Consider the following 13,731-nt stretch of genomic DNA (forward strand, 5'->3'; position numbering starts at 1 on the left):
TTTTGGTTTAATGGTGTTCAGTAAATTGGCATGCATAATTTATACATCGTCGCTGTCAACCATCAATCCCAATGGGAGACAGCAACATATAAACTGAATGACAGAATAAAGTGTTTATGAGTTTATTCAGGACAAGATCACCATAAACTATGACACTGGAAATTTTCATATCATTTTTTCAGTATTTGTGTGAAACAGAATGCTGTCTACGGGATTTCATTTGTTGCATTACTGTAAAACCTCTTCAATAAACAATTTAGGAGACAACAACTACAGTACTCTTCTTCAAAAAGACCCTGGGGACAGGATTTATTGTGGAAGTCAGCGTTACCATTTCTGTTTCAATTTTTGCTGTGGCTCAATTTCAGCCTCTTATTGAAATGTCAGTCATTTAATAATGAAATGGAATCCTAAAAATGTACAAATGGATACACCTTTGAGGCTTAATCAAGAGATGCAGCAGGCAAACCAAATTCAACTATTATCATGGTAATTTAGAATAATAATTAAGACTTTCCAAGTCTTCATTTAAACAAGAAATGCTTAAAATAACTATTGTCTTCACACATCTGAATATGCATCTATGGGCTTGAAATGACAAGAACATTGATGATATTAATCAAAATGGCAGGGTACATTGCAGAGGATTCAGATGTCTCGATCTCATTACACAGAACTTGCCACCCAGCGCTACTGGTATTGTGTTTTCATCTTTAATTTGAGAATGCAGTAAACAGCTAATAATTTGAGATTTTCTGCATTTCTTTTGCAAGGTGCCAAGTGCTGAAAGAAGTGATTAACATGAAATGAGGAAATCTATGAATAGAAGCAGAAGAGAAACTGCTGAGCTATTTTTGGCACTCTCTAATGAATAAATGGATTGTTTTCAATGTCTGTCAATGAGTACAACAAGTTAACATGCACTGTGAGTTGAAACATACTGCCTCACTTTCACTTGTTTTGAACCACGTCTATTAGAACAAATAACAACCACAAATTTAATTAATTTAAAAAAAAATATAATGCTCATATCTCAGAGATGCTAAAATTTGTGCTTCTTGTAGAAGCCAATGATCTAATTGTACTTAATCAGTTAAGCAGATTTTCATTAAAAATACATTTTGATCATCTATGTGATTTTCTATGTCTTAGCACTAGGACATGGCTTAGGGGCTACTTATCAAGTTGGACTTCAGTAGAACTTTGTCATGACTTCAAAATAGCTCTTTGGCCACAAAAATAGCTTTCCTTTGATAACCATTCATTTCAGACATTGACAGCTCACACAGGTGGCTATTAACCCTAAGAAGGACATTCAAAGGATGCTTAAAAAGTCAACACATCAGTCCAAATGTGAAAGCAATGAGGGTACAAATGCATTTAGCATCAAGGTTGTGATGCCAGTAAGTATGGTGAGGATAACGGTTACCTACTAAGCAATCTGGATAAAGCCTTTCATTTCCTACCAGTGCCAGCACCCTGCTTTGGACAGGAGTTTGGACAAGACTTTCTGAAGTCTCTTCCACTTAAAGTTACTCTGTGATCCTATGCTTGAAAAGTATAGATGCAGTTCACAGGTTATAGGGGACAATAGCTGATGACTAGCACATTATAAATGCTTTTCAGAGTTTACCAGGTCTGGTTTCTTGTATCTTGCCATCTAACTGAAAAAATTTAATATACAGGGCCATATCAGATATTTTAAAAAAATAGTATAAAATGCATATAAATATGTATACAGTACCATATATGCTTTCTGTTGAATTTCATCCCATGACTTAAGAATTCAAGAATGTAGTTGTCTATACCCAAACTAAACTAACCATTATCTGCTGGTTTTATGGTCAGAAGAGGGGGACAGTCACTTTCACTGCATCAAAGTGTCCAGTCACTTGCTTATGTGGTTCCTCCTTTGCTAGAATGGACTCTCCAGACAGGCCTGTTTCCCTCCACTGAATGTGACGTGGGTTTAGATTGCCATCTCAGATGTTAAAACCCACCATATGACCCCTGTGGACCCTCCTCAGCCTGGACTTCCAGGCACAAAACGTCACACACACAACCAGTGCTGTGAAGAGACCATTTTTACAAGCCAAGCTCATGACCTGCTGTTGTGCCTTTAAGGTATTTCATGTAGTTTGTGTGAGTGACAGAAAAAGAGACAGATTTGTGTGCTAATCAGCTACTAGTAAAAGAAAGGCCACAGTTTTATCTGGATGTGTCCAGCAATGTCATTTATAAGTTAAGCTCTGCAACACAGGCCATGTGATGTAGTTGCTGTCAAACCCAAGTGTGTCAACGAGATTCTACATCCAAAGACCCTTCAGATGAACCCATTTCAAACCCAGGATTTTGTGTGTCCCTGGTATCAGGAAAAAGGATAAGGACAAAGCATAAACTTTGTGACATTTATCTCTTGTACCTACAGATGCAATTAAAACGCTTTTAACAGTAACTTCAACATAAAACCTTGTTCAAATAGGTTAAAATGAGGGAAACTGTGGAAATATGCAGAACACGCAAGGACAGTTCTTAACCAGCTGGGAGGAGGAGAGATCAGATTTTTAGGTTGTATTTCTAATATTTTTTAGAGCTTATTTCTTCTCGGGAGCTTAGAGTTTCGAAATGGCTCAGTAAGGTTTTCTGCTCAGCTTTTTGACATTTGTTTTTGTTTGGTTTTGATTTATTATTTTTTTTAAATAATAAATCTGAAAAGTTATTCATAATGTTTACTTTTAGCATTTGAGAGGAAACTCCACATAAAAAGAGAACACAGGTCTTTCACTAGATGAAGTCTTGGCCTTTCTTTCACTTCTCGCTCACACTGTTGCCCTCCGTAGCCCTCTGAGGGAGGCTTTGGGAAATCTGTATGTTCTTGTTGTTGAGGAATACACTCACTGCAGCGAGCTCGGGGTGCAGCTGCAGACTGAGATGCAGGTTTGAGCTCTGGTGGGAACCTGGGACACAAGGCCGTGAACTGCCGACCCTTTGCATAACAAAGGGCGCAAGGACCTGTGGCCCAGCCGAAGGAGGGGACAGTTCAGAGTCAAACAGAGGAAAAGCGAGATTTTGGTGCACTTGGACTGTGAGGGGATAAGTGCCCAGGGGCTCCTTTGTTCGGGTCCCTCCGCGGAGGCTCCAGCTCGGGCTGTTTGTGTCTTACTGTGCCGTGAATAATCGGCTGTTTGGAACGAGACATCTGAGACGATGCTGAGGGAAACCTGAGGTCGAACTGGTGAGGAAACCTGGTCTGACTGTGAGTGGGGTGTGCAGGGAGCCAAGAGGGGACCCGTCGGGTCGCTGGAGCCGCCGCTGTGAAGGGTCTTCGGTCCCGGCAGGGAAAGCGGTGGGAATGTGGCTGCCTGAGGGGCTCCTCAAAGGTCACACTGGGAAGTTCCCTTAACAGTGTGGGAAAACAGCTGTAACTCTGTAACCAGTGTTGATTCCTCAAGGTGAGCTGATACTTCGGATAGAAGCTGTGCTGGCCTTGATAGAGTTTTAATGTCTGCATGAAAATGAGGCTGAACTGGAATAGGAACGTAATACATTTCATTTTTATGACTGCTCTCCTTTGCCCTTTCCGTTGTGGGTTTCCTCCCCTCAGCAGCCCCTGGACTGTCAATGTCGAAGCCAGGCTGATGAGACCTTTAGTCCCTGCTGCCCTTCAAAATGTGAAGGGTTCGCCCAGTGCCTGGCACATGATGAAAGGGTTCCCTTCCCCACATCAGCAAAGCAAGAAACTGCCTTGTCCTTCGAAATTTCTCTTGTTTCTTTCGAGTTTTACCTCTCTCAGGTAGTGGAAGCATCATGCCCTCCTGGAATATCTGTAGGTATCCAAAGGGAGCACTGCCCTCTAAAGGTCGAAGGTGAGATGGAAAGCAGCTTTCCGTGCACCTTGGGAGGTCTTTTCAGAATTACCTTTGTAAAGCTGATTTAGGTCACAGGCAGCAGTTAAGCATGAAGTCTGAATACCTTGTAGCATCGTGGTAAGGAGTACTGGTGTAGTCTTGCCAGGTTTATGATCAGAGTGAGTAATAGTTATACAAAAATAATACACAAATTTAGTAATGTTCGAAACACTACATAGTTTCAAGCTAATAATCTGTAGGCATGTTTAGGGTGGGGTTTTGTTTGGTTGGTTTTTTGTTTGTTTGGGTTTTGTTTGGGGTTTTGTTTGTTTGTTTTTAGGGGGGAAAAAAAGAAGAAAATAGTAAATACCCCAGTTATATTTTCCACAGGTGTTACCTCAATGTTTGTTGGGGTTTTTTTGGGTTTTGGGGGGTTTTCTTAATAACACATATCTGCAATTTTACATCTTAAAAAAATCCAGCCCTAGGTTAGAACAAGCAAATGTAGGGGGTAAAAGTCAAAATGGATTAGTAAAACGCTTCGAAGTTAGTATATAACACTGAAGTAAAAAACTTACATGAGACCCTAAAATTTGAACTGCTACATTTTTAATTTATCAGTACTAATTTATAGTAAGGCAGGTAGGCTTGCAGGGCTTCCCTACATTTCTGTGATGTATTATGCAATGGAAATTCTCTTTCTAAATAATCCAGTGAAAGATAGTTTTTTTGTATTTCAGTTGGAAAAAAGTTGCTCTGAGTTAAAAATCACCGACTAGAAAGATAAACACTAGGAAAACGTTTTTATTCTTAAACTAAGGATATGGTCTTGAATGTGAACCAGGTTATCTGAACAACAAAAAAAAAATAGATAGAATCTCAAACTGCTTTGGAATTATATGCTTAGTAAAATATAATAAAGAAAAAAGTATTATAGTAAGACCGGAAAACAATTAGTAATAATTTCAAGTCCTGCTTACATACCTAGAATAAAATACAAAGCAGACTTCTCTTGATAAAACTAAGAGCTATTTCAGTTGTTTGCTCTGTGAAATTCAAATTCCATAGCACATAACTGGATAATTTAAAAAAAAACAAGGTCAAAAAGATTTTGCTTGCATTTTGCTTGGGCCACTGAAATGATCTTTAGCATTAAAGCTGTGCTAATTTTCACATGTCTCCCAAAAACATCTTTCTCTCAACATATTCCCCTGTTTGATCAGTCACCAATGTGGTGGTATCATCAGCATCTGCTCATATTCTGTAGGTTGGTACTCGTAGGATCTGGAAATTTAGAAATTAATATATTTAGAAATCACAGTAGGACCGTGATGTTGATATACTGGATATGATGAGAGGAGTAACTCAAAAGTCATCTGAGGATTTCTCTGAAGGGGAACTTCCCTCAGTGAGTCAAAATGGATTTAGAGCAAATGTGTGCTGCCAGAATATCATAAAACCACTTCAGTGCCAAGAAGGATCAGGTCCAGAGAGTCAGATTTTCATCAGGTACTGCCTTGTGGAAGATTGGACAAATAAGTCTTAGGACAATGGATTGATAAAGGAGGGAGGAATTATTTTTTTCTGGGAGGAAACTAGGCTTGTAGCAACCAAGGTCTTGCCAGAGTTAGGCTCATCTGCTCTGAACTTCTCACGCAGCCCTCACTCTAAGCACTGGAGTAATAAAGCTAAGATTTTTCTCCCCACTGAACACAGTTTTTGAGGATGTGAGAGGTTTTCACACCTACCCCCATTCCTTCAGTGTAGGAAACTGTCAGGCCCCAGTTTTCTGTCCCTAAAGGAAGCATTTAAAGTCAGGTTTGAAATTAAGCCATATGCAGTTTATTAATGTTCACCCAAACAACCCTGTGCTGTGCTCACCCTTAAGAGCCAAGTCTCATTTTGGGCCAGTGGCTTAAAGGGCAATCTTTATTGCAGCTGCTCTATCTATGGAGAGGGAAAATAAAATAATAAAGCTGTATTTTAATGTGTTTGAAAAAAACTCTGAAAATGAAGCTGGAATGAGAAAAGGAGCAATTTTTAGGGAAATTACAGAGGTTAAGAGATAAGCTATATATGGCTACCATCAGCATATAAGGATATTTTTTATTTTTCACCAACTTGCTATTATTAAATATTTATTCTTAGTAATAATTTCCTATTGTTTGCAAATTATTTGCTGTTAGTAAACATTGCTGATCCTTGTTTTGCCTTATTTCCTTTTTTTTTTGCTATAGACGACTTCTTTTTTTTTTTTTTTTTTTTTTTTTTTTTTTTTTTTTTTTTTTTTTTTTTTTTTTTTTTTTTTTTTTTTTTTTTTTTTTTTTTTTTTTTTTTTTTTTTTTTTTTTTTTTTTTTTTTTTTTTTTTTTTTTTTTTTTTTTTTTTTTTTTAACTATAAGAAACAAATAAATATTCTGTGGTATTATGTGTAGAAAGTGTATCTTCAAGTAAAATTAGTTAATTTTACCTTATTTTTACCAAACTTAAGTTGAGGAAACCTTCAGTAAAAGTGTCAAACAAAACTTCTGAATTTTTAACTGTATTCCTGGTATATTGTAGTGTTAGAACCTCACTTTTTAAATTTTCCTTTTTAATCTTCTCTAAAACTTTTCTAGAAAAAGAAACAAAAATTACCCATAAAAGCATGGTACGATTAAAGATTTTGGAGTATTTGCTCTGCAGAACATTTTTTGAAGGTAATAAACCTATGAGGTAGGATGGAAGTAATTTCTGCCCTTTTCTCTCTGCTCTGTGTGATATTTGCATTCTCAACATTGTCTGCTGAACTGCCCACGGCTTTCTGAAATATGAAGTCTGGCTCTATCGTAGTGTTCTGCATTGCATTAGATTTAATAAATAAGGGTAGAATGGTGGAGCACAGATTTCCTGGCAGCTATATGCAAGAAAACAGGGATTTGAGATAATCCCTGAGAAATATTTAACTCAGAAATGTGGTTTTCACTGCTGGAGTAGTGATAGTAAGGCAGGGCTTTCTGTCATTTGCTTTCAGTAAAGAATATTGCTTTCAGGAACCTTCGTCAAATTTCATTTGACTTGCACATCAATAATATATTCATAACCTCACACACTTGCTCGTGTCTTCCTGGAAAGGAAGCTCATCATTGTGTCAAAGATCTTCAAATGGTGTAAGTTCACAGAGCTTCACTGAAACCAATTGAGTTACACTGTCAGCGCACCAGCCCTTTTTCAGACTTTCAAAAGAGTATTTAGTTTCTTTTCTTCAGTGAAAATTCTTGGGAATACCTATTTGACTATAAGGCCCTTGCTCTGCCTGAGTGATTTACAGTGATTTTCCTGTAGTATGCAGTGATTTTTAGGAGCCTGCCTGCAGCTAATTTTAATGAGAACTGTGGCTAAATCAATGTGCTCTGTTTCAAATAAGCATATCCACTGAGTCTTTCAATGTGTTCTGGATTTTTTTGATATGGCTTTCTATCAATATGAAATGTGTATCTGCATTAGCTACTCCCCGATTATGTTTAAAGCAGGATAAATGCCAGGAAATCAAAGGTTATTTACGTTTTCACTCTAAGAACCAATTCCTTCATCTAAAGACCAACAAAATAAACAGGTAATCTTATGTAGACCAGATGTTGTTCTGGAATTTGAGATACTGAACCAGAAATACTTACACCTCTTCCCTAGCTGGCATCCAAGCATATTTGCTATACTCTTCTACTATTTCCTTCAAGTAGTTTCAAAGGCTGACAGAAGCTCTCCACGTGAGGAAGGACTGCTCTATTTGTTTTTTCAGTTAATGTGGTTGTACATAAATCATGTAAAAAGTAGAAGTTTAAAATGCAGTTGTACTAATACTTACAAAAATTTAAACTAACACATTTTGAGTTCTGCTGCAATATTGAATTATATTCTGCTAGTCAGGGGTTTGACAGCTGTCTTAGAAACAGTCACAAAATTACAGTTCCTACTGCTGAAGCTTTGCATGTGTAGCTGGATACACTGGTGCACTACCCCAGATTGTGCTTGGTCTATTACTTGGTTGTTTTAAAGAAGCATATTTATAATCCTTCTGGCAAGGGAATATTCCTTTTTCTTCTGTTGTAAAACTAATTGCTTGTCCATTCATATTATTTTTTTTTCAAGTAAAAAATTTAATGTAGCGAACAAAAAATTTCCCACTGTCATAAACTTTGGTAATTTTTTATTGAGTGAAGTAACTATGTACTGTTTTTATAACTGATATGGCTTCAAAGAAAAGCATTTTTTCCTGGCTCAGAGATGGTACAATGTTCTAGTGTAAGTACTTTTGTTTGGTTTTAATTGAGCTAAATATATTTAATAATCACAGTAGTAAATGGTTTATATGCAGTGAACTCAGTGTGTACATTCCTCAGTTTATGCCTGCTGTTACCCATTTCTGTTTCTTAGTTACACTTCAATCCCATATCCTCTGAAAGCTAAATGTCCCATGAGAAATTCCTTCTCCTTGTCCCAGAGAAAATAGACCTAAAATTTTAATAAAAGGATGTTAATTTCCTTTTTTAAATGCCCATAATACTAACAAACCAGGCTTGACCACCTCTGCCCCAGCTGAACTAGAAGTTTTGTATCTTACAGTTGCCCATCTCCAACACAAGAAATGATGGGTATCCAGACCTGGAACGTCAGGTGGTCTCGTGGGTTAGGGTCAAAAACAGTAGGTGTGGAATTTAATCCCTTCAGGATGATGAAAGCAAACTCACTGAAACCTCACCCAGGGCTGTCAGGCACCACTAGGTAGCACCATGACTGCAGAGGAGGCAGGAGGGCTTCCATTAACTTCGGTACTCCGTGATTCCTTTTTTCTTTTCCCCTTCTTCCCCCCTGCCCCCTCACTGAATGCGGGCAGTGCCCTCTCTAAGGTGATTAAAGTCAACACTAAGTGTTCAAAGAATTTGCATAGCTAACTTTGTGATTGTAGTGTTTCCTCTGGCCACAAAAGCCAAGGTAACACACGTACCACAGTGCCTAGCCTGGCAAGATAAATTTTCTGCTCTGAATATACAGTAATTCCCCTCTGCTCTAACACCTGTTTCAAAGGCTCGATCCTGATCTCCTCCTGGGAAACCATGGGGTCAGTGACTGTCTTTACTTCTGGCTGAATCCTGAGGGGATGAATCATTCTCAGCATTTTTCAGGCCTGAGCTCTTAATGAGTGGGCATCTATGGACACCGAGCCTGCTCTGGCTGAAAAATGCAAGTCAAATAATGGTGTGGAATGAAACCAAAGAGATACTCCATTCTCCATTCATGACTTCCTGCACTCTAATTGCTGTAGAGGTCATTTTGCTTGTTACTATGTCCTTTTTCTTATTGTAAGACAGATGCTGTAAATGTAGTCTTTGGTTTATTAGCTCCCATGAGACTTTTTTCTTTACACTTTGATTCTCCATCTCATTGTTTACTTGGAGAAAGAATTAGCAAGGAGGTGAGACCCCAATAATTTTTTCTATATTCTTTCCCACTTTTTCTGTCCAAAGGGTTTGTTAAAGATATTTATTAGCTACCCCAAATAACATTCTAATCAAGCATTTGGATCACTTCAGTAACTAATGTTTATTTTTATAAGCAATAGTTTAATTTGACACTTTGCATAATGTGTGTGCAATAAGGGTGCCATGTTTGATGGATAAATGCCCAGAAAAAAATCATATTGCCTAATAAATAATGTTGGATTTAGATATCCCCCTCATTTAAAGCAAACTTGTCATGGTTTATTAACTGTACTAACTAGTGGCTTTTTTATATCTGGGCATAAATAATATGAAGCATTTTTTAAAGATGCCCCTTTGAAACTACATAATATTACCCCTTTATTGTCATAGATTATTAATATCCTCTCTGTGGTGGGCAAGTTGCCAGTGAAGCTTAAACATGTATTAGAACGTGTCTTCATTTACTGAACCTTTGCCTTGCCTCTTGGGATGAAAATTACTGAGGCTGAGGTGGTTGTTAGCAAGGAAATTAGTAGAGCAGCACATTTGTAAAGATGTGAATGGGAATTTATGTGGGTGGTGTGCTTGCTCTCAGGATTATCCCGGTAGCAGTGGCTTCGGACTCGCTGTCTCTGGACTGCCTTCCTCACGCAGCAGAGCGCCCAGCACGGGGTCACACGAGCTGTTCTTCCACACAGTTTCTGGGGCTGGGTGCTGATCATCAGGATTGCATCAGCAGGCTCAGTTTATAGTGAACACCTGCATTACTTTTCCCTCTGTGATCAGCAGTTATTACTTTGCTCTACTAGAGGTTGCGTGAGCACTGCATTGTTTATTTAGACAAATTATGCCTTTAATAATATGTGTTTAAGAAAGACTGCCTACTTGGGATGTTGGTAGTGGTGAACCGTGTGTACAACCATTTCCTTCCCACTACAGTCCATTCATAAAACTGCCCAGCTATTCCCATTTCAAGTAGCATATATTTTAAAGGGTTTTACCCTTCTCAATCCTCCCCACTCCTTATTTCTCAGCTGGCTTCAGGATGAGCTTGGCTGTAGGCTCTGCAACTATCCTTTGGTCTTCAGTGGGAAATTGCTTACCCAGGCTTCATTTTTCAGGGTTGTCTTTCAAATCATGGCTCACTAGACCATCTTCAGGTAAAGAGATCAGTATAACTGGGGTGTGGCTTATCCTCACTAATGAAAATATGTCCTTCTTAGCAAAGCTGTGTTCTTACTTATATCTTTGTTACTCCCTATCTAATGGTCTCAATTTGCACATATACAGTATCCAGCAAACGATTTTTAAAGTCTTACTGCCTTTACCATGTGAAATTCAGCATCTGAGTGACCTGCTCTAGTGAAAGGTGTCCCTGCCGATGGCAGGGGCATTGGGACTAGATAATCTTTAATGTCACTTCCAATGCAGGCCATTCTATGATGCCATGATTTCCTCTTTCAGATTCTTGCATTTGCTCTCCTTTTCTTTCGTTTCCCTACGTACCATTGCTCATCCACTTCAAAAGCTTGTCCACGGCCGACATCAAATTTCTGTCCTTCTTTCTTCTCATCTTCCTGTTAACTTCTTTGATTCTCTTTTGTGTTTCCTCTGTAGCCTATTAGCACTGCTACCTGATTGAGTTAGTCTATCCAAATGAGACTATCATGCTGCCTCCTACACCACTTCTTTCCAGGCGTCTGCTTCCAACATCCACTCCTGTGCAAAGGAGTGCCAAGGACACAGACCTTTGGCATAATCATGATTATGGCATTTTCTACAGCTCTGCTCAATGATCCTCTTTAATTCGATAGCCTTCTCTTGCAATGAATTAGTTAGTATCTGTGGAGGATGGGAAAGGAAGGGGAATGTGTATTTTAAAGAGCTTTGATTAATAGAAGGGCACGTCTGATGCCTTCTCAGTGGGGAAAATGTTAGTCCCTTGAACTAAAAGGAATTGGAGGCTCTGATAGAGTGGTCATCACGGTCTACAACACAAAGGACGCTGGGAAAAAGTTTGTTTGTTCCACAATTTCTACTGTGGGCACTAGAGAAGTTTAGTCATTATCATTCACTCAGTGCCTGCAGGAATTGCTCACTTCCCTGCAAGCTATCCCAAAAATGCTCCTTTTCCTGCTTTCCCAGGGACAGTATATAGAGACAAGGTCAACATGTGTTCTCTTTTCCTTTGGTCTGCAGCCCACAGTAGGTCTCACTTGTTTTGTGCTGCTGCTGTTATTCCAGGTTAATTATTTCCCATACTGAGTAACTCCTTCAGATTGTATCTTTATGCAGCATTATGTATTTACACTCTCATTATGATTTTAATAATGCATTTCATTACAGTTGGCAATTGATGGTTTTCATTACTGAATAAACTGTTAATTTACTGTTAACGCTGTTTTAATTGTTGGCTTAGTTTGATTTCCTTGATTTAATTCTTTCCATCTGTGAGGAAAAAGTTCTTTGTATTCATGGAACACAAATTTCAGATTAAAATTTGATTTTTTTTTTTCTCAGAGGGCTTTTAAGAAATTTATTGCTTATTTTCTTGGTAAAAAGTTTCTGTCATGCTCTATTTTGTCAGTCCAAAAGAGCTCATGGTTCACTATAGACCTCAGATTAGGGCAGTGCTGGTAACCCTATGAAAATGTAGGATTTCAAACAATAATCCTACCCTCTCCATTAGTCTAACTTGAAGATATTGAATATGAAACCCATATAGTATATTCTGTATTGTTCATCTTTCTGACAAAGTAAAATTTCATAGAGACTACATTTTATTTGCCATAACATAGTGTCCCCAGTAATTTTTTATAATTTTTTAATAATAGGGAACATGCACAAATGCAGTATCTTCTTTGTAGTCCAATCTCCTGTGGTTGTTATTGAGGGGAATCTGGAAGAGAGAAGGTTATTTGGGTAACTTTTCAGAAATGTTCTGGTGGCCAGAGTTGTAAGGTGCGTGTTAGTCTTGGAAAGGACGAAATCAGTTGTTACACATGTAGTGTTACAGAGGCTGTAACACCTTTGCTCGTCTTTAACCCACAAAAACTGTAATATTTGGACATGCAGATGTGGCACTGAGGGACATGGTGTAGTGGTGGACTATGGTTCTCTATTTGAAGATGTTGATGTAGTTTGGAACCTGTTTCTAGTCTGTCACGTGACAGCTCATGCCTGTTCATGGGATTTGATTTTCCAGTGGTCTATGCCAATTTTGTGTGAGTGTATTTGTGTTGATTTCTGGCAAGTTGCATATGTTTTATTCATCTCTGTCAGTCATAGGATTAGAAACAAAAATAACAAGAATAACATTATAGCACACATAGCAGGGGGAAAAAAAAAAAAAAAAGAAATGCAGTTTTTAGTTGCTGTGAAGCAAGGGCCAGTTCTTGTATTTGGGAGATTTGGGAGGGAGTTCCCTCCATGTTCATGTAGTGACACTTAATCCCAATGGAGAGACTAGTGAGAGAATTTCTTTTTTCCTCTCAAATTTTAATGAGATCTAATCAACCTTGAGGGTAAACCAACAAAGCACAAGCCTGTCTGGAAAGAAATAATAATACTTGTTCACTGTAAGGTGGGGGCTAATAGTGGAAGGGGGTTTGCAATACCTAACCCAAGAAGGGATATGTGGAGGTAAAAAAGAGGTGGGTGCTGTCTGACACCTGAGGAGAAATTATCTAGATTGGGAACATTCATGGAATTTTGCAAAATCTGGCTTCTTCTGGTGATGTGCTATAAAATAGGTACTAGGAGACAGCAGGAGAAGACATAAAATTCTTACTCTACCAATCTCAATTTTAGAAGCTCTTTGCTTACAGCAACAAAGGCTCATTTTGATGTGCAAGAAGTTTGATATATTTTATGCAGAACTGCTTATAATGTCTCTTAAAATCACCAAAATCTGTCAAAATTAGTTGGCATTCAATCACAACAGTCATAGTTCTCCAAAATTAAGATGTAGTTCAGAATCCTGATATCTTATCCACTGATTATGTCATCTTTTTAAAATTTTAGAAAATATCTAGCTAATGAAATCCTTTCTAGAGGATTTTCTGAATAGTTTACAGTGAATATTGGAGAATACCTCTGGGACAGTGTTGTGTTTATGCAAAAGATAGACCAAAAGCAGGAGAAAAACTAATTAAGATCAATTTTACTTGCTGTGGGTGCCTAAGTTAAAGTTTCTACATATAGCAGTACTGAACTTTTGGAATGAATAATGATGGATTTGTTACACTCTGCTGGTATTTCATTGGCATCAGTCATGCAAAGTGGTGCAATTTCATTCTGGGCATCATAATTGAAATCATGTTATTAAATTCTGAAGAGCGAATATGTAAAAATTAAACCACATGCAGCTCTTATTTATCAGTAATTCCTGGTTGAATTTGCTCAGTTTGCAAATAATTCTGCTGT

This window comes from Empidonax traillii, unplaced genomic scaffold (assembly GCF_003031625.1).
Source record: "Empidonax traillii isolate 1590-97213 ecotype Southwest subspecies unplaced genomic scaffold, ASM303162v1 scaffold1096:size186046, whole genome shotgun sequence".
NCBI lineage: Eukaryota > Metazoa > Chordata > Aves > Passeriformes > Tyrannidae > Empidonax > Empidonax traillii.